We start from the raw sequence: 22,011 nt of genomic DNA on the forward strand, positions 1-22,011 counted from the left end.
TTATTATTCCAGAATAATCCTGTGACTGCCTCAGAAGAGGAAGAGCAAATGTGGTGTCTGTGTGTGTGTATGTATTGACACCCTAATCTTAAATAAAATACTTGACGACCTCCTTTCTGTGGAAAGTCCAAATAATTTGAAGTGCGAAATCGCAATAGAAAGGAAGTTAGCTAGTGTCTCTGTGGAAGAGTTTATAGTTGTATTTTGTTAGGTGGGCATTCATGACTAACTTCTGCGCGTAGTAGCTCATAGATGCTTGTATCTGTATTAGTGGACTTTTGGTCCCTTGGAAGTCGATGCTAAGTTATCCCATTTCAGTGATGGAGAACTAAGACGTAAAGACATTTCTTAGGGCCACCAGTGGGGCTGATCTGAAAACTGACTCTAAATTTCCTTAATCTCCATATGTTCTTTAACCTCTTTTTTTATGAGAACACTGTTCAATTTATTTTGCTTTGCGCTTCATAGAACTAAAGGAAATATGTCATTTGTACTGTAACCAAATGCATTGTGGAAAAAATTCAGTTATAAAGTAATGTAGGGATTCTTGCTACATAGGATGAGGTGGTGTCACATGCTGGTGGTATCTGGACTGAGGAAAGTATCATCTGTTCCAAAAACTTGTGACCTCAATTCTTGGTTTTCAAGAAATGCTGTATCCTAGGGAACAAGCGCTTTGTTCAGTTTCTTAGTTACAACATTTCAGCATGGCATGGAGTAAGTGCAGCTGCCTGCTATCAAGTAGTGTTGCTTTTAAGATAGGTTGCTTTTTTCCCCACCTGGCCTAAACTGAAAGGAAAGGCTTGCATCTCTCTCCCAAACTCTATGCTTCAGAAAAGTTATTGCCTGCTCGCAGTAACAATATCTGTATATGGCTTTGATACAAGTGAATCTGGGTTAGATCCTTATTCCCACTAAATCCTGAAGTATGAAGGTCCTTTGCAGATTTCCTCAGTGAACTGATGTTGGGGTGAAGAGGGTTGGACACAGTGATCTTGACCAAGGGAAAGCAAGAACAGATAGTTAATGTGCAAGTCATTGCAAAAAAGATTGGTAACATCTGTAAATAGGGTTGGTGACAGGATTGACCCTGTTTATTCCCATAATCTAGGATTATTTAAATGTGTAATGTTAGGCACCTGCCTTGATGAAAGATGTCTTTATTCATTTTTACGATTTGGCATGATTTTGGTACAACAAATTTTAAAGAGTGTTGAAAGTGTATGGCAGAGTGGGAAGCCAAACTACCACAGCGTGGTATACAGAACAGCAATTAAAATTCCAGCTAAGTAAGCTCTCTTACCCCTGCCCCCACACCCCCTGCCCCCCCTTTCTTTTTATTCTTTGGCAGAGTGCAGCAGAGAGGACTGTTGCTGTCAAAGGGCTTTAGCAATCATCTGAAAATATCCTTTCTGCTGAGACTACTTTGCAGACATTTAGTTGTATCTGGCCATTTTCTGCCTTGATTCTCTCTCATTTAAAGCTAGGCTGTTTAAACTGCACTTTGTAATCTGGAGTTGATACTGTTCTTTAACCACAGGTAGCAAGAGTTGTGGCTGTTGCTTCTATCCAGCTACCATCTGCTAGCTTCTTTCTAGCTGTGACAGATTTGTCATGTGCTTTGCAAATAGCATGTCTAATGCTGCTACACTTTTTTTTTTATGTGGTCATTCAGTGCCCATCAATAGCTATGATGAAAATGGAGGGCTATGTGAGGAAAAAGTAATACATAAATAAATGTGTGATATGTGTGCTTGTTAATTACCCTTCTTCATTCATGATTTTGTTTTGTAATTAAGTGAAACCTAAGCTCTCTTATGGCAGGAAATGGAGAATGATTCATATGAATGCCTGTGAATTCAGAATTGCTTGTATTGGACTTGAAGTCAGTTAACCCATTTTTCTGTATGCTTTTCCATTATCAACAGGTGCTTCATTTCAGTATTTTATCTGATCTTACTCTTTTTTATTTCATTTTTCCATGGAGGAAAAGCCAGCAAGACTTCTGAGTTGTTTTTTTGCCTTTTTGCACTGTATGACTCATAAAATTAAAAAAGAAGCCTGAAATTTGGGAGGTTACCACTTAAGTAAGCATAGAAAAATAACTTTTTTTAAGTGTCTTACAGTAAAATTAGTCATCAGCAAAACATGGGATGGCCCTGGGGTGACAATAGCACTGTGACCAGGCTGTAAGGTGGACATTCTGGAAAATGCTTTTTGTCTGTATGTCACTGAGCAAATGGAAAGGTCCAGTTTGTTGTAGTGCTATGAAATCAGCATGTTTTAGCGATAAAAGAGAAGGATTTCCCAAAAGTAAAAGTTAAAGCCTAGTCCCTTTGAAGTCAGAGTCTTGATCTTGTTGGTAGCAAACAGAGGAGACAGGAGCCTATTTTTTGGGCTTACAGGTGCTGAAAATTACTATGCAGTGCTGTCTCTACACCTATTTTATGTATATTCAATTTACTAAAATGAGGTACCACAATTAAATCCTGTTTGTAAAATACTTGGATTCATTTTGATTTTGGTAGTAATTTTTGAAGTGCCTTTTTCTGGCACTCACCTCAAATACTCCAAAGCTTAGTTTTCCATTGCTTTTCTTTAGAAAGTCAAAGATTTTCTTCATCTCACTGATATTTTTGTGTTTGCAAAACATCCATTACAGCAGCGTTTAAAGCCAATGGAGATGTTTGAGGGTGTTCTTCAATTGCACTGGAAACAGCCGTGTCTTTTTTGCCTTCATTCAGTTTTCCCACTTTGCATCAGTAGCCTCATGAAGTTGTGACACTTTCGCCTCTGATGTAACTTTTATCTTGAGCAGTTCAGTTCCATAGGCTTCCTTGACACAAGTCTGCATGGCACAGATATTGAGAAGTTGGCTCATTTGTCTTTCTTCCTTCGGAATGAAGTTCTTCCTTAAGGAACTTTCCAAACTCTGGATAATACAAACCACTGTGATAGAAAGAGAGTTCTTTGAAACTTTACTGATTGAAATCTGTTCTTCAAACAGAATATGCCCACAGCCCATGGGCATGTCTATGCCGTGTCCAAAGCAAACATAGAAGACAAGCTCATAAGAGTTTCTCAAATACAAGCAAAGCTTATCTTTAACCTTGTGTCACAGAACAGGTATAGAAGGGCTTCCTAATTCATGCTATTTTCTTCTCTGCAGTGTTTAAATTAGATTATATGTAATTAATGCTTGCTTTTACCATGGGACCCTTCCAGTAGCAGAGAGTTTGCTTCAGGTAATGCCGTGAGGAGGCAGGCAGCCTCAGCTCCTTTTTGGCAGCGTGCTCCAGGGACCCAGAGCGGCCCAGTGCCCTGCAGCACAGCAGGGAGCCTCTGTGGCCACTGTGGCTGGCGTTCAGAGCTGCCCTGCGACTGTGATGTTCAGGGCACATCCTGCTGGCGTAGCACCTGCCCTCAACCTCCTGCCAGTCCCCAGGCACACCTCCCTTCTCCTCTCTCTCCCTGTAGGCTCTTTCCAGCTGCTGCCACAACCACAGTGCTCAGGCAGCCTCCTCCTCTCCCTTTGCTCTCACCTGCCCTTTTGTGGGCTCCTGAGAAAGCTCCATGTCAGCAGCAGGTTTGGGGTCTGTCTGTGTGTGTGAGCTCTGCAGTCAAGCCTGGAAGATGTAACTGCATCTCAGCTGACTGCATAGGTAGACTTTTGGCTGTGACTGATGTCCTGCCTTAACCTGGTTTGTGTTTGACATCTTCAGCTGTCTTGTATCTCAAGTCGAGCTGCATATGGCCGTGTTGGAGTCTGTGTGACTGTGTGCATGTGTGTAGACTTCTTAATGCTGGGGCTGCAGGTAAAACTGCACTGCGGCCACTACTAACTTGTGTCTAGGAGCCATATATCACTATTTTCTCTTAAGCATGTGTCACTCTTTCCAATGCAGTTTTAAATGTTGACAGTTCACCTACATTGAGTTGTTCTCCCCTAGTCTTTTCTCGTTGTATTTACAAACTGTTTAGGTGTGCTGACTAGGCTTCTCAGCTCATCTGTGACTTTAAGAGCCCTGCCTCTGCCAGCGCTCAGGAAGCCCGCGGTTTGGCTTGGGCAGAGAGGCAGCAAGGAGAGCTGGAGCCCTTGGGTGTGCTCGCTGCCTCTCTGCCTGGTGGCTGCAGAGGGCCGGCAGCCAGGCTGAGCAAGCTTCAGCCTAGTCAGCAGTATTGGCCCTTCAATCTCCATTTCTTCTCTTATAAATACACTTAACCTGTAAGTGGACTATTAATTTCAGGCGGTACTGGCTGATACTACCCATTTGATTTTTCTAAAGAGGCTGTGCTTAGGAGTAAATTAGAATAAATTGGTAGGGTTCATCTGCCTCTGAGATTTTGCAGTTGTTACTTCAAGTCACATTTAAAAAAGCATAGGCCAGCAAACATAAGGCTCATCCTTGCAATCTGTCCATGGCATACTGTAAGTCCAGTCACTTACTGCAGGTTGAAGCGACTGCGACTCAGCACTGGAGCAAATTTAAGGGGATTCTGTGGAATTTCTGAAAACACGTCCTGCACCCCAGGCAACATGTTGCATAAGGGGGTTGTGCAATCCCAAACTGCCTAAAGTCTGTCATGATTTGTATACCTTGCCTTTCTGTTCTATCTTCCTTTCCACAGCTGTGGGTAAGAATCTGTACTTACTTTTGGACAAATGAGAAAATAAGACTTGACATGTTGAAAAAGGCAGTGCCTTTTTTTTGTACAGTCCGTGCCATCTGAAATCAGTGACTGCAGGTAATGCCTTCCAGGCAGTGTAAACTTTAGTAGGTGCACTCTGTGCTCCAGATGGCCCTTGAAGGAGCATCAGACCTACCTCTGAGGTGAGCATGAGCAGATGCACTCTGTACATGCTCAGAATATTTGGGCTAGCAGAAGTAAACTACGGGCAAGGAATGAAGACCCAGAAAGCATTTATTGTCTTGCTGCTGTATGCTCCTGATAATCCATCTTCATAGAGTCCCTGCTAGTACCAAGAGCACCTGCTTCTAAAAGTACAGGTACTCCTGGGAGTTAAATGGTTTGATTGGTGCCATTTGCTTCTTGGCTTGAGAGAGAAGAAATTAAAGCCACAGATGTGGTAAGAGGTGTGCAAAATGTTTGCAGGTGAAGAGGAAATGATTCTAAATGTTTTAGCTTTTGTAGTCACCAAAAAATAACTAATGAACCCTTTTCACAGTTTTTGTTTGAAAAAGAATCCTTTCAAAGTTTAAATGAAACTGCTTGAGAAAAAAAAATATGAGAAGGCTCTTTATTTGAAACTTTAATGTGAACATTCATCAGCTAAACGTTTGTTTTAAATTTTGTATTAGTACAGATTTAGTGGTGGTGAACCAGACAAAACAGAAGTGGATAATTTCACTCAAACATCATAGACCTTGAAGGCTATGCTAAATTCCAGTGAAGTAATTCCTCTTCTAGTTCCAGTCACAAATGACCCTTGATTGCTGCTTTCTGCTCAAAACACCTCTTTTAGGCTATCTACATATTATCCTTCATAGTGTAAGTGTTGTGATTCCCTAGGGTCTCTCTTTCTGTATAATTTTCAGCCTAATTCCATTTCAATGGCTTTAAATACATTACAAAAATCTTATAATGGTAGGTGTTAGATTGTAGTCTGTTTGTGGCAGTATGTCCCAGGCAGTGTCTTTTGTGCCAGTTTGCAAGGATCAAACAAACTGTTTTCAATTTCAGTGTCTTTATGCAGAGCACTTGTTGAATTGAGCATTCTTCTGATTTCATTGGAATTATTAGGTGTAACTCAGAGTGTGTTTGTCTCCTACCACTTAAGGTGGTCAGCACCATTAATTAATGATAATCTTGGGAAGTTAGTTACTCTGGTCTTTAGGACACAGTGGCATTACTCAGAGTGATGCAGTGAAATGCTTTACTTTTTGATTTTTAAACCACGAGCTCCAGTTGCTATCTTTTTTAGAATTTAGAAATTACTGTGCTGAGTATTTACAAATTTCACAGAACATTTTGTTCTCTGATTTAAATCCTGCATACCAAGTGCCTGCCTGGGGCAAAGACAAAAAATTTAGCTTTGATACTCCAAAACTGGTTGAATAAATCCTGTGCAGCTGGCCTGCGTGAAATGTGCCCTGTGACAGCAAGCCGCAGAGAGGATTCAGAGGGTTAGGAAGAGCTCTGTGCCTGTCAGATGCTAGGAGTGTTTTACTGCTTTTGCTGTGAAGGGCAGTAACATGTAGGTATCCATACTGCTCAGTATTAAGTGTGCAAAGTGGTGATGGCCGTGTCATTCCCTCAGGCATATATGTGGACAAAACTGATACATAAGTGTGCAATATTGCTGCCTTTGTATGTTTATACATGCTTTGATGTTTTGCAAATTTGAAACTGTGGTTAAAGCCTCGAAGGGAATCTGTGAGTCTGCAGCAGCTGAGAATATGTTTCTAGCACTGGACGTTCCTGTGTGGTTGTGTGAATGTCTCTTCACTGGTGAGGAAATGGCGTTATCTAGCCTGTACTGCAGTGTTTGTCAAGGGAAATTCTTGGACACTTATTTAAATGGGCAAGCCAACACAGTACAATTTACGCTTGTCCAACACAGTACAGTTTACACTTGTGTCTACTTCTGGGTGAGATGCCAGTAACTGTTATGGATTGGAGACTATTTTTCCTGCCTGTGCTATTCTCACCACCAGCTCTGCTCCTTCAACTGTCTCCACTTGCTTCTTTTTTTATATAAGCCATCTGAGACATGGTCCCAAGGGGAAAGTGACTTAAATTTAAATCTCAGAAAGTCACAGATTAAAAGATGTACAGTTCAGGAAAATAAATTTTGGAATACAAAGTTATAAAGGCTGTGACCGATTCACATGAGCAGCTTGTAGCAAGGTCATGTTTTCCACTAATAGTGCATTGACAGGAATTTGGAAAGCCTGCTTTCACTTGTGGTGTGTGAGCAGAGTGCTTTTGGCAGTGCTCTGCGGTGCCACCTTTGTGAATCCAGCTCCATTCTCAGGGTTCAGAGAGCATCCACGTTCTCTAGAAACAGGCACAAGAGTAACTGCAAGGAGTGAGACGAGATTTGTGGATCTAACCTTTGACGGTCAGAATGGCAGGACTCAGAAAAGAAAAAACATAGAGGCTTTCATTAATACAAGCATTTATCAGTAAGACACTAAGAGGGACTTAAAGAGATTTGTGTGCGTTGGGTCATAAACCAACTTCTAGCAAAATGAGATAAGAAGAAAATTTTCCTTGGAGCCGATTTGGCCAATAGCTGTTTCTGGCAGGGTTTTTTTGTGCTCTTCCCGTGTCATTTTGTAATGGCCATACGTTGAAATAATTCACTGGGCTATGTGGACCACTGGCCCGAGCAAGTGCATGGCAATTCTTATGATGCCTGTGCTGAAAGACTTCTCTTAAGGGACCTTGAAGGACATTTGATTTGTTTTGTTCCAGAATGGGATCGCCCTTGTTCCCATTGATGCATGCTCATGATCTGGACTCCAGCACTTAAGCAGGACTGAGGGACAGATCTTGTCAGGCAATGGTAAGATTGCGTTACCTACGTACAGGATGATGCTGAAGTCTGGTATATGTAGCTTGTGACTTTCAGCTGTTTGGTCTGAAGCAAGGGACAGAAAGATTTCTTTTCTTTTTTTAAAGGAAGGTCAGAGAGAGGAGGTGAAAAATCCTTAGGAAAATCAGAAAGAGAAGAGAAGCAGCACTGAGAGTGGGCCAAATCTTTTACTGGTGTATATGAGCATTACTCATATAACTTCAGGAGAATACATGCTTTAACTTAGCATGTACCAGCTGAGGACTTGGCCCATAATGTCCTTTATAAAGCTCTGATTCCTCCCCAGATAGTTTTTCCCTCCCGCTTCAAAGAGGCACCTGTTGTTGGTGGAGTTGGTGATGATACTGGATTAGTGCACATGCGGTCAGCCTGCTTGGCCTCGGCCCTTTGGAGCCAAAATGAACTCCAGCTGCTGTTGCCCAGAGCAGGTGCTTCATCCAGCCCTAGCAGCTGTTTGAATGTACACTGTTATGGCCAAGAGGAGGGGGTAGGTCCCCTGAAGTACCCAGAGGAAGAGCTGACCAGCAGGAAGGAAGGAAAAGGGAGTGTGCCACAGAGACCTGATTTTTATACCCAGCATTTAGCAGACAAAAGTTGTTCTAGGATTTCCTTGTGGAAATGGGAAATAGTGGTTGTCTGTCTGCATGCGCTGAGCCTGCACAGCACCGTGATGGATGATGGTTCCCAAAACGCAGCTGAGGGACCACTGAAGACCTGCAGGGCCATGACAAATGATTGATCTCTAAACTGCCAGATGTGTATTGTCAGTTGAAGATACGATACAGGTACATGACGGTGTGTGAGAAATTTTGAGGGCTGGTAGTGTTTCACAGTTGTTCAGTGTTTGGAGTCGTTGGTTTAAAGCTCCAGTGAGCGGCCCAGCAAAAGTGAGATTAGGTGCAGAACAGTGTACAGGCTGATAGTCTGCTACAAGTGATAGCCTGGGCTTTGCTGTCACACTGCCAAAGCCAGCAGCAAGGGAAGAAAACAAAAGCAGAGATAATCTGGGGTTATGAAGCAGCCACAGGGGACAGTATCAGGGAAATGGAGGGTGAGGAGATGATGTCGGTGCATATAGACATGTGAATGGTTGAGAGGTAGCAGCCAGAGTTTGAGGAGGGGGCACAGATAGCCCATGTCAGAGGTAAAGCAGCAGCAACCCAGGGTTAGAATGAAGGGGGCAGGACAAGGATGCAGGTTTCTTGGGGTAAGGGAATCAAGGGCTTCAAAGGGAAGAAGGTAGCTTAGAGTAAGGGCAACCCAGAGCTGCAGCAGGAGGTACTGGGGGAGTGTCTTGCAGAGCAGGGAGACTTAGAGTATAAGCTGTTCAAAGTCATTCCCATTGCTGGTCTCACAGCCAGCCCCTTCCAAGTCCCTTCTAGCTTGCCTTCAACTTATTCCCCTTGCACTGTTCTCACTGACTGGGAGAGGTCTTGTGCAGTCCTGCACTCTCTGATTATTCACATGCTGCCAGCGACAGCCCTCCTGGCCTACCTTTCCATGAGCATGCACTCTTTAGGCTGTGCTTGTATATGTCACTGTCAGCATTAACACCAAATTTAATGTGACTCCTTAGGGTCCTGTCCTCTCACCTATATCCACTAAAGTTACCAGAGTCCTTCCAGTTTCTCTGATAACCTGCATGTCCACTTTGTATCCTTACCCTGTGCATGGTTTCGGTCGTATCCCATCAGCCAGGCTTTTCATTCTGTATATCTTTGCTGATTGCTCAACTAAGTTCCCACTGAACCTCCATAAGGAGGGGTAAATGCTAAGCAAGGACATTTCCCTGTGTAGCTATAAAAGGATTATTCAGGCCATATTTCATTACAGCATGGCCTAAGAGCAGGAGAAAAACATGAATATTGGAGGCCTCTCTTTGTCAGGAAATGGGATTTCCGCAGGTGCTCAGTTGCAAATGCTCTGCATGCTTCTAAGGCTTGGCACATGGCATTGCTAAATCCTGATTCAGGATGCAAGAATGTCTCATGACCCCTGCCATGTAAACTGGTGTCTGGCCATGTTTGGAAATCAGCCGTCAATGATGACAGTAGATGAGTATGGGTGAAATGAGCAGCTTGGCTTCAGCACTAAGCAAGACTTGTTAAACATTGGAAATACAGATGTCCAATTCGTATTTGAATAATGAATATTATGACCTTTTCTGTAGCCAGTGGTAAGAAGCTGGATCATCTTTCTTCATCTCCTCACTGTCTTCCCAGAATTTGAAAGTGTGACAAAGTATTTCATCCCTTTACAGGATTAGGTAAGATTGGTAACTGTAATTCTTGTATAGAATTACATAGAAATACTCTAGACAGCGATATATTGATTTAAGATTATCTATGTGGTGGCAGGGAAATTGTTTCCATTTCAGTTTATCCACTTCTTGGATTGGTCAGGTTGTCCAGCTGACTTCAGTTGTTCGTTCTTTTGGGCGAAAAACTACTCCTGCTCTGCTGGTACAGGCCTGTACAATATCTGTCCCAGTGCAGCTCTTCTGTCAGATATTCATCCTATTTGTATTGCTTCTATGTGAAAATTAAGGAATTGGAGAAATAGCACCAGAAACTGTACATAAATTAAATTCTCAAGGCTATTAAGAAAACAGATGCTTTAGAAATAGGGGGTTTCTGTGCTCATTCTGTGTCACATCCCTTGGACATGTCACTGTTATACATGGAAAGAAACATCACACATGACTATTACAAGTGTGAGATCTGTGTGAGGGGAAGACATCCTCTGATGTGCTCCTGGTTACTGTCCCTATGTTTTTGCCACTTTCATTAAATTACAGTTCACTCATGCTGCTGTGGTTTTATCAGCAACAGTTCTTGCCTGTCTCCATATCTGACCAGTAGCATGGCTGGATGATACACACACCCATTGCTGCTTTGCTAGTGATGAAGTGGCAGGTGTTGCCCTGCCTTCTTCCTCTGTACTTCTCTTCCTCAGGTTCCTTGCACTGTGGTATGATTCAAGAAAAATGGAAGTGCAACTTTCTACTCCTTTTGGAGTAGTGAACTTTTTTTAAAAGGCAAACAAAATGCCATTCTCAGAGTGGCCTGAGATTTGTATTTAAGTGTGGCAGCACATTTAATTTCGTTTTCTGGAGACTTTTAACCACCTACATGTGGATAAGAATTTTTTGAAGCACCTGTCTTTTCTTGATTTAAATGTAATTAGGTACCAAGGAGCTTTGTGGATTCAAGCCATTCCCAAAAGGTGTGTGGCAATGTCTGATGTCCTGTCTGGTGAGGAACAACAGAGTGAAGCACTTTGGGTGTAGTAAGTCATAACTTACTAATTGCTGGATTAAGACTAAGGAAATAAAGAGCTTTTTAACAGGCCTCCATGTTTTGGGGATCTGGAGAACAGAGGGTTTTACTTTGTATGAGGCCCATGTTATGCTGTGCAGGAATTCCCAATTCAGGGTCAAAAATACTGAAAGTGCCCTTTTACCATATACAGCCGACAATTAGCTTGCTGTCAGTAGGAAAAACAATCATTAAGTGGTGAGTGAAAGTAGCATCAGAAACGGACCTTGACAGAGTGGTAACATACAGTTAGACCAAGTGACATTCTTCACACCTGCTGTGGTGCATAACAGTAGCTGGCTGACTTAACCCGTGGCACTACAAGCAAAGTATTGTGCTGTGACAGCCTGGACAGTGATTGAATTACACACTGATTAGGTCTTCGGCTTCTCTCTGTCAGTGTGGACAATGAAGAATCAGAGAAGTGGACATGAGAGCTTTAGCAGGCCTTGTGCTCTCGAACGGAGGAGGATTAGTTTGTAAATGACAAATTGTGTTTGGGCCAACAGTTGTAAAACTGAGCTCTTGCCCGTCTGCTGCCTCAAAGGCACAGGCTTTGCAGAAAACCCCTTCTCCCCCCTACTACTACTGACTTCTGTGATCAGGAGAGGGGTGGACATGTGGAATCTGCTCCTCCTTTTCTCTGCCAAAGGAGGAAGAAGGCACTGATACATATGTACAAATTTTGCCCCTCACTATCTCTTACTGTCTTTTCTTAGAAAGGGCATGGGATTAAATTAATCAGTTTTCTGCCATTTCCACAGGGATGCGGATTTGTCTCTGACTTGAGGTGCTGCTGACTGGTTCACTGCCTGGTAGATGGTGTCTCTTAAGACCTGATTTAACCTGAAGCATACACTTTCTCAGGAGGTCTGCAACGGGGCTGAAGAATTGCAAATGTTGCATCCTTTCCCTCCTGTCATTTGTTTCTACACGACTGCAGTGCCTGTGCTGTGCTCTCAGCTCACTCACCCTGAAATGCTCCTTGTGATGGAGATTTGTACTGAGTTGGTACAAAGTGGACTTTGCTTTTGGTGGCAGTATCCCCTGTTGCTGTGTCATTCATGGAGAAGATGGGTTTATCCTTGCGTTTATTCCACTGGTACCAGCTGCTCTACACACAGGAACCAAAAGTGGCAAATCTACATCCTCTTTCAATTTTCAATTGAAGGTCTACACCACAGAAACTTCTTGGGGTTTTTGGAGAGGTAAAGTTTTTTAATAAAAAAACCAAAAAACCACCACGTTGAACCCAAGTTGGAGAAACAACAGCATCATGTGGCTGATACAGTGCATGGGAGTACAAAGCATTCCCATTCCATCTGGTCTTGCACATCCACTCCCCCTAGCTATTAAATGTGATAGCTGTTAGGCATGAGTGTAAACCCGGAGATGGGCAGGACTAGTCTGCCATGCAAACAGTTATCTGATGGCCCCATCCTATTTTCTAGAAAAAAAAGATTTCACTGCGGTAAAGTGGACATCTTAAAGCGTTGTAGGAGATAGGGGGATGTAACTTCACTTAACCTGAGTTTGGATTAGGCATATCTCACGTCTTAGAGTTTGCCAGTAAATAACAAAGTATATGATCAATGGAAATATGACCTTCCCAATCTGTAACTACAAAAAAGAAAAGGACAGTCTTGAAAATCCAGCAATCTTTCAAATCATCTTAAAGCATATTGACCCTGAATCATCACAGTGAAATTCAATAGGGGTGTTCCTATTAGTGATCTAAGAATATAGATGTGGTTGAATGCATGGAAAACTGTATCTTGTTCCAGTTATCTTTATTACTGTAATAAATGATACTAACTCTCTCTCCCTACAGACCTTATCTCATCTGTTCATAGTGTTGGCATTTACTTTGTTTTGAGCTGGTAAGCAATGCATACCTAGATACTGTAAGATTTTAAGAGGCTTTATGAGTATACCATTTAAAAAGAATTGCTTGTGCTCTGGTTACTAGTTTGAACTGAGAAAAGATACTTATATTTCATACTCCTGAAAGCAGTAGCAGATTTGCTATAATACACCAGCTCAGGGTAATTTGCTCATAAGCTATCAGTTCCAGAAAACTCCCAAATCCCTTGTACCTATTTTCTCTAATAGGTGTCAAATCCTTAGTACCTCTCAAAAGCTGCTCACAAGTCTGTAGGCTTTGCTTTTGTTCATTTTTTTAAAGCTTGGTAAAAAATTATGAGTGAGAGCAATTCAGCTGTTGCTCAACATAATCAGTACTGATAACTGGTAGTTCATTTTCAAAATTGGAAAATAAGAGCTATTCTAAGTAGCCACTGTTGGTTTTAACACTGTGGAATATTTCAAAGGTAAGTTTTAAAGAAAAAAAATTAAAACCAGTCATTCACTAGTGCTGATATGGGAATGACAGAGGTTAATACCACTGACATCATGTTGGAACTCTATAGCATTTTGTTAATGGCTATTAATGCCCTGCTGCTGGGAGACAGACAGTGCCAGCTGCCAGTTAGTGTGGTGCCTCTCTGCGGGTGTGCCTAGGCCTCTGCTCGGGAAGGAGAGGGGCGTGAGGAAGGTTCACGTCTGCTCCCTGCCTAGTCATCCCCCTGCTGAAACAGGAGGAGAGGAGATACTGAGAGAAGGTAGTTACAGTGCCTTGCTCCTGTCTGCTGACTTCAGAACAAGTCTCAGAGAGTGAAGCAGGAGCAGCAGACATCTACAGAGCCACGTCCAGAAGGCTCTGAGGTCTTGTGTTCAGTTCAGATCTTCAGGACTAAACTCAAGATGCACATCCTTTGGAAGAAAACAGCAAGAAATTCAGGCAAACATGCATGGAAATGATGCCAGTAGGCCTGGGGAAGAAACCTAGGTTCATGTAAGAGAGCCTTAGAGCTTTGGACATCAGTGGAAAGAAGTCAGAAATGGTATCGATTGAAGGAAAAAAGCCCTTGAGAGGAAGGGGAAGAAACTTTGTAATGGCAGAATGATGATGGATATAGAGAAATTAATTAGCTTTGACTACATCATATTCATTGTACATCCAGATTTGTAGGTTTAGCTGCCTCACTTGAGGCTAGCTATTACTTTGTGTAATACCTTTGAATTTCATCCACCATAAGGGAATGAAACAGATACAGAAAGGTGTAATATGTCAGTGTAGCATATCAAATTGAGAAGGGCATTTTTAGCAGTCTGTACTGAACACAGGTTTAAGCCATTATTAGATTATTCCTTAAGTGTATTGTTGTTATGACAGATCTGAAAGGAGCTAAAAGCATTTCAGTAGATGAAAAAAGGAAACTTTTATTTCCTTTCCCACAGCCTGGACCCAAAATGGGATTGCAGGCCAGGTTTACACAGCCTGGTCTTGTACCACACATTCACCCTCTGGTGAATGAGTGGAATGCATAGAGATCAACTGAGTCCTGTGGGAGGAACCAGCTCACCAGGTCTCTCCAAATCATTCAGCTTCTAGATCTCTCTAAATGCTGGTGTAATGTAACCTGAATAATACACTGAGATTGTTTAGCAAAGAAATGCCTGATGGCCTAAGGACATTTTGATGATAACTGCTGTCTGATGTGCCACACAGACTATTGTATTCTCTTTCATGCTAAGAAAAAAATAGTGTATCACTACTTATGAATGTTTTCTAAAAGGTAAGATGAGTGTTTGATTCCATGAACCTCAGGTTTGTGGACACAATTTCATTTTAAAACCCATTAATTTTACACACTTTATTATTATTAGAATTACACGGATTATTAGAATTAGACATTATTAGAAATACATGGAAACATCCATGTAATATTGTACATGTACTCTCCAATTATGTAGCCTAATACTTGAACACAGTGATTTGTACAGACATTGTATTTTCTCTGGCAACTTTTACAGATAGAGTTGCCCATACAAATAGTTTTCAGTCAGTTGCCTTATCTTCAGTGCAACATCCTGAGCTCAAGTAGCAGGACCGGCAGATCAAGGGGAGTGGTTATTCCCCTCCACACAGTGTCATGAGGGACAGCATCTGAAGCATTGTGTCTAGTTTTGGTCTCCCCTATACAAGAGAGACATTGTCATACTGGAACGAGCCACCAAGGTGAGGGGCTGCAGCCTGTGATACACCAGGAGAGAATTGGGCTTGTTCAGCTTGGACAGGTGTGATCTCTCACTGTCCACAACCACCTGCTGAGGGGGGGCATGGAGTCAGGCTTGTCTCGGACAGGATGAGAGGGAAAAGGCCCAGGTTGGAGCAAGGGAAATTCCAAGTAAATGCTAGAAAAAGTACTCCCAAAGAGCATGGTAGGCTTTGGAGCAGTGGCCGAGAGAGGAGGTGGCATCTCTGTCCTTGGAGATGCTCAGAATTTGACTATACAAGCCCTGAGCAACTTGGTCCAGCATGGCTCTACTCTGATCACTAGACTAGAGACTACTGGAGGTCTATGCCAACCAGTATGTGTCTGTGGTTCTGTGGTAATACTTTGAAATTAATAAGATAAATGGAACTATTAGCAGAGGGTATTTTTTCCTGTGTAATTCATAGTGCCCTGAATTCCATGTAAATGGAGAACTTTCTAATGGAGCTTGCTTTGTAAGCAGTTGATCTGGCATACAGGAGATTTGGGCATGCACTGGCATGAAACAATTGCAAACCCAACAACTGCAACTACATGTAGTTAACAGTGCTTGCTTTTTTTTTTTTACAGCCTATTTCAGCTACAGCCATCTTCCATACTAATTTTTCAGTGCCATCATAACTGCAGTTGAATATTTTGTCAGGTTTTAAGGATTTTCTTCAATGGTAGCTAATTAAAGTAGTTCACGATGTTCATTCCAGTAGCTCAGACTTCTATAATTATTACAAAAATTTGCAAGGAAAAAGTTGTGTAACTCCAAACATGACTCTTTTGAAGAACTTCAGAATAAAAGTAACATTGGAATTCTGTATTTCTTCAAGAAAATAGACTCTTACTCGTTAACCTCTAATCTTTGATTACTCTTTTACTCTGTTGGTAAATAATATTTAGAAGATTTCGGTAGCAGGGACTCAAACCTGACTTTTCATTTGCATTTCAAGTCTCTGCAAATCAAACAAAAGCAGAATGAATCTAGGGAAGCCTCCACTCATCCCAGCATAATCAGCAGAGTGCACTTAAATGCAGGGTAGCCCCCACAACCCAATATATTTCTAGGCTTTGCCTCTCTTGACATTTTTCTTGGGGGGGGGGGGCGGGGAGGGATTTGGCTTTAACAGTTAATCTCTTGTTCCCAGTAGAGTATTTGGGGGTAATCATCAAACTTGTATTTTGTACATTTACCTTTTCTTAGTCATTCAAATAACTGTTGTATCACAGATAGTACTGGCACAAAAACGTAGCAAGGTCAAAAGACACTAGTAGCAAAACTGGAGGATCATTACCCCTGAGCTTACTGCTCCAAAAAAAAGGAGCAACTTTATGTAGATTCATATTTTCTGTCCTAATGTGCAAAGTCCTAAGCAGACTAAAAAAACTTCAAACCCAACAGACTTTGTTGTTGGCTTTTCCATTGTCTGTGGTAATTGTGTGTTGAGCAAAGACAGCAAAAATAATCAATTAGTCCTATCCCATAGTAGGTAATGTTACTTAAAATTAACACAGCTACAGGTCACTCCTTTTATTCTCCTCTCCCAAATGTCTCACAGATAAGGTTCACCTGAACCTTCTCCACCTGGAAACCAGTCTGAGGCAGTCCCCTGACTTGGTGTTTCATATCTCAATCAGTTCTGTGTCTGGCGCTATAACCGTAAAGGAGAATGGACAGATCAGGGAACAGAAATTTGGTTGAGTGCTCTTTGCAAAGAGGTGAGACATAGCTGCTCCATGAGTTTTCTCTTGTGCAGTCTGAGAGCACTGCACTTGAGCGCAGCCCCAGCATCCCTGGCCAAGCTCGCTGCACGTGTGGGCACTTGGGCAGGATTGCTGTGGCCAAGGTAAAAAGGGGGGGGGGGGAGAAGAAGCGGTACAGTAGCCTTCTGGGAAGAGCAGTAGAGGAGTCTGAGGCTTGTGGAAGGTGTACTAGCTGAAGTTAACTCCACTGATGTGAAGTTTTTCACAGAGCAGTAATGAGTCTCTAAAAGGTGCTTTCATTGTAAAGTGATAATCAATGAGTACAAGGTCATTTCTGAAGGATGAAATGGTGGTATGGCTGGGGTGGGGGTTATTTTGGGGGGGTTGTGGGTTTGGGGTTTTTTTGAGTGTAAGGAAATATGGTAATAGATTCTGATGCCTTTTTACTATGCTTACAATGCATGTAACTGACCCTTGAAGCTTGATTTATTGTTCTGGACTTGTAGCTGGTGAAAGGGAAGTTAAAAGTAACTTCCAAAATCTGCTCTATAACAGATGAAGGTCTTACAGAAGAGCAGTTGGGTGTGCTCTAATGCACTGAGACTTTGGTTCTTCTCCCAGGTCTTGCATTATGAGTCTGTTTAAAGTAGTTTGCTTCTTTCAGGTTTTGGCTATGTTGGTGTTTCTCTCTGTTGCTAGAGTGGTATCTGTCTGGAAGTTAATCATCTTTTATTTGTGTAAACATGAACTGCTTGTCTGGAAAGCTGGGTGGAATGGTTGAAGTCCTGTGCCACAAGCTGGTTATCAGCATGTGTAACTGCTATGTACAGAACTGTACCTCGAATTTATTTATGGCTGGCTCTTTTGGTTTTTTCAAGCTGAACTGAGTCTGCTTATTGATCCTAATGTATGCGTGTGTGTGGGGGGGGTGTCTGTCTTCACTGAAAGAGAATAGAACTTTTGAGTTGGCCAAGACAGTAAAAACTAGTGAAGGCTTCCTTGTGATGTGTTATATCACTTGTATGCTCACTGTAGAGATGAGTAACTCCTCAACTTGAAATCATGCATGCCAAGGTAACTTCCTCACTAGCTCCGTGAAAGCAGCAGCATAAAGCTTACTTATTTATTAAATAAACTTCTAGGAATAAAGTCACTATACCTTTCTCCTAGAAACAGGTAGTATCCTAAATGACTTCACTTACGCAACTGCAGGAGTTTTAGTATGAGAAATGCTGAGGAGAACCTGTTTTCCTACTCTTCTTCCCACTTCTTACAAAACCGTGAAGGACTTGCACTCCTGTTACTTCATGTAGGTGTTTTAATTCAGCATAGGCTTTTATATGAGAACAGGTTTACAGAGTTGTGTTGCCAAATTGATGATGTCGGAGGAAGGTATAACAGCATAGTGAAAAAATAAAGCTGAACACCCCTTAATTAAAGGTGCAAACTGCAGATGTGAACAAGCTCCAGAGCTGTTCACACTATGAGGGACATGAGGGGAATTTATTTCATTGAGAGCTGAAGATGTTAAACACATTGCGTAGAAAGGATCCAGCCAAACACTGGGTGTGGGTCTTGGCTGCTGGGTAAGCAGGTGGTGCCCCAAAGCTTGTTTTCTATAGGGGAGGCACAGTATAGAGTGAATGGGCTTATAAACATGAAAACTTAAGTCACACGCCTCTAAAGAACATCTCTTCAACTTGTACCCGTTATAAATAAAGCGGATTAAAAGGGGAAGAGTTCAAGGACTTTCTTGAAGTAGTTGAGGAGATAACTGGAAACAGTTAAGTGAATCAGACTTGTCTTATGAAAATGCTGTAACAAGGCAAACCTGTAGGCTAGCATGAGTATCTGTCTCTGAAACTGCACATATGCCATCATCAAATTGCAGAACGAGGCTCATAAGAAGAGTTCAAGATTTTGGTTAGTAAGGCTTGAGGAGGAGGGCAGCTCCTTGCCTTCAGAGTGTGCTTTCTTTTTAAAAATAGAGGGCTTAGTTTCTACTACCACAACCCTGTGGCAATTGGCGGTGCTTCAGCCTGATCTATGAACTTAAAACACATTTGATCTGTATGATAGTGCTTACTGCTAGGTCCTGCCACTCCACCTGAATAACTATAACATGCTCATAAATCAGGGGAGAGCATTCCTCTGTGACATGATCCCACATGCCCTACTGAGCTGAAGCCTGTGTTAGCCATCAATGCCTCTTACATAAACATGTCGTACTTTAAAGTAGGGTCTTACAAAAAGCACAAACAATATACTGGCATAGAGGGGCCACACAAAGTCAAGAGCTGTTAAGTGGGGGGAAGAGGAGGAGGAAAATCTCTTGATAATAAATATATCTCTACCAGATATATTTAGAAAGAAAATAGCTAAGCCTAGGTTACATTCCTTTCAAAGTGAAATAGTCAAATGTGGAAATGGTGGTCTTATTCCTTGTAAAACTTTCAAGTTAGGAGTCACCAGCAAAATAATGGTGCAGGAAGCTTTGACTTCTGTTGCATTCGCTTCAGCCTAGTCAGTGACTCTACCCCATGCCTCGTGCATCACTGTTTCTTGGTTAACAAGACTTGCGTGCTGGATCTTTGTGCAAGATTAGTTGTTCTTCTAATCTTAAAACAGTATAGTTAAGAAGCATGAAGGACCTCTTTACAGGACCTCTTGAAACCCTCTGTCATGTGCCATGAGGTTGTGTATCTAGATCTTGAAGTAGTCCGTGTATCTGAGGTAGTAAAAAAAGCTGGTTTGCGTTTGGTCAGCTCAGTAAGAACTATAGCTTGGTCCTGTACGTGCATTCAAAACTACTTCCCAAGTCTTGTTTACAGTCACCTCATACTCTGGTGCCAGCATTGTGGCTGGTAGTTCCTCTCTACCTGATCTTAATCCTTGCACAAGCTGATGCCAATTTTAGGCATAGAGAGAGAAATGCTAAGGAGCATCTCAGGCACACACCTTCATTATAGTGCACAGCTGACTGACTTGTTTGTGTTGGTGCAGCCTTTGATCTGAATCGGTAAGGAAAGTGCTCCCAATAACAGCAGCTGGAACACACACAGCCAGAAGTGACACCAGGCTGTAAACAGTGGCTCCAGGCATCCTTGTCAGATGGGTCACAAATCAAGGGGGCTGACAGGTGCCTGTGCTGGTGTCCTGCATGCAGTGTATGCCCTGGTGTGGCGCAGCAGGTAGGAAACCTGCGTGGTGGGTGGCCAGCTTGTGACTTCAGTACAAATAACTCAAATTCTCTGCACAGTAGCAGCCTGTTGCCCAACTTGGTGCAGAAATAGAAACATTTGTTTTTCGTTAAAGTGGACTGACTGCTGCTTGCTCTGAATTCAGGGTGGGTTGGCAGCATCATGTAGCTGCACTGCAAAGAAGGGATTTATTCTGCATCTCAAAGCACAACTGCTCAGGCAGGTCCAGCAGCCTTGGTCAGACTAGTATTTCTGTATAAACCATAAACTGCTATCTTGCTGTTTCTACCAGCACTTCCCTCAAATGTGTCTTTAAACTTCTGCTGCTAACAAACTGTCATTAGTAGCTTGTAATTAGTAACTTTTACTTTAAAACCAGTTCTACACTCTGTAACAGTCACGATAACCTTCATGTTAAGTTGTAGTGTTAAGGCAAGTGCTTTTTGTGGAACACAAAACAGCCTGCAGTTCCCCAGTTGCTTATACTGGGATCCTGCCTTCAGCACACAGGTTTCTTTCCCAAGGAGGGAGATCCAGCATGCAAGAGGAAGGTATAAGCAGGCTTCATCCCAGAAGGGCTTCAGGCTGTTTGGGCATGGACTTCTTTTAAGGATATCTAATCTATCACTGTGAGTAATTTCTCTTTTCTAAATGTAGCTGGAGGTATTGAGTATTACTCTGCTGTGGGAGCCTGAACCATAGTTAGTATTTGTGATTGTGATGGTCTTCTAAAATGCACGACAGACATGACACAATCTCTTTCCACTGCCTGCTTAGAATTGGTTTTCACTGCCTTACGGTCTGCCTGTATACATTAATTTCTGTGCTGCTCTTATCCTCTCACTGCCTCCTTCTGTATATAATTTAAGGTCTTTAGGGCCTGATCCAAAGCAACTAACCTGGAGTAGATTGCTGCTTTCATCCTAACACCTTGTTCATGTTAACTGGAAGCAACTCTCACCTCATTTAGGCAGTGTAGTGCCTTGTGGCAGGTCTGTGCTTTTACATCCCAGCCTTCAGTGAAGCAGGCAAGCTTTTGGTCAGAGTGAGTATCTTCTACATAACTTTTTTAGAACCACAAGGCAAAGGCTGAAACAGCAGCTCTAAACATGCACTGCCCTCGGGAGAGGCTCCTCGCTGCTGTGCAGCTGTTGCGAGAGGCGGGGAGGACATGGGCCTCCATAGGGGAGTGCCACATGTGCTTAGGCAGCTCTTGGCAATCAGCAGTCCTGCCTGAAGTCAACTTCTGTTTAGGTGGGGTGTTTTTTGGTTTTGTTTTTTTTTTTTTTTTCAGAGGGTCACTTGATAGGGTATAATCCTGTAAGATGCTCAGCAAAGAAGCTGATACAGTAAAGTATTTCTGCAGATGCTTAATTTTTAGTGAATAAGTGGTCCTTTTATGTGGGTGGGAGCACTCGTGCTTAAAGTTAAGCATGTGCTTAAGTGCTTTCTTGGATCAGGGCCAAAATGCTAATGTGCTGGAGGTTCCCTTGCTTTCTCAAGTAACAGGCATTGTTCTGGACCTTCATGCGGACCCCTGGGCCTGTAGGATTACTAAAATACACCCATGACTGACAAGTATTAGACACTTACGTCCTTAAACTTCTCATTTTCAGCAAAAACTTCATGAGTTTTTGCTATATTATGACTATTACACTTTGCATACAAGAATAGTTCTTGACTAGGCCTGTGGCAGACTTGAAGGAAAACCTATTTGCTGACTTCAAATTTGTTCTATTTAATAGGATACTTTGTTTTTCTGTTTGAGAACAAAAAAAAGCTTCCTGCAGTGTCTTTGCTCTCACCCCACTACTCTATCTTTATACTCTTCCTGCTATACTTCTGGAAAAAAATAAGCCTTTGACAGGCACCACTAAGATACTAAATACAAACTACTGGGAGTCTCTTGCGTGATGTTGCACTTACTGATAATAGTCTGCTTTGCTGACAGTACTGGTAACGAGCCCAAAGGACACATGTTTGGGATGTGACAGTGGTGTGCACCTGTCTCAGGCAGGGGCCACTAGGTCTTCCCTTGCAGCAGCCTTCTCGGTGGCTGTGCTAATCACCAAGAGTGACATTTGCCATGCCCGGCAGACTGAGGAACGTAGCAGGGTGTTGTG

The 22,011-nt window shown here is 42.3% G+C and overlaps 2 long non-coding RNA genes across 4 annotated transcripts in view; both read left to right on the forward strand.

The window, feature by feature from the left end:
- LOC138689269 (uncharacterized) overlaps positions 1 to 22,011 on the forward strand; it is a 77,691-nt gene that overhangs the window by 29,727 nt on the left and 25,953 nt on the right. The window lies entirely within an intron of this gene.
- LOC138689272 (uncharacterized) lies at positions 3,612 to 12,708 on the forward strand. The gene is made up of 4 exons (XR_011328120.1): positions 3,612 to 5,511; positions 7,441 to 7,531; positions 9,732 to 9,827; positions 11,643 to 12,708. It is a non-coding gene; the product is annotated as an uncharacterized lncRNA (long non-coding RNA).

Source organism: Haliaeetus albicilla, chromosome 16 (assembly GCF_947461875.1).
Source record: "Haliaeetus albicilla chromosome 16, bHalAlb1.1, whole genome shotgun sequence".
Taxonomy (NCBI): domain Eukaryota; kingdom Metazoa; phylum Chordata; class Aves; order Accipitriformes; family Accipitridae; genus Haliaeetus; species Haliaeetus albicilla.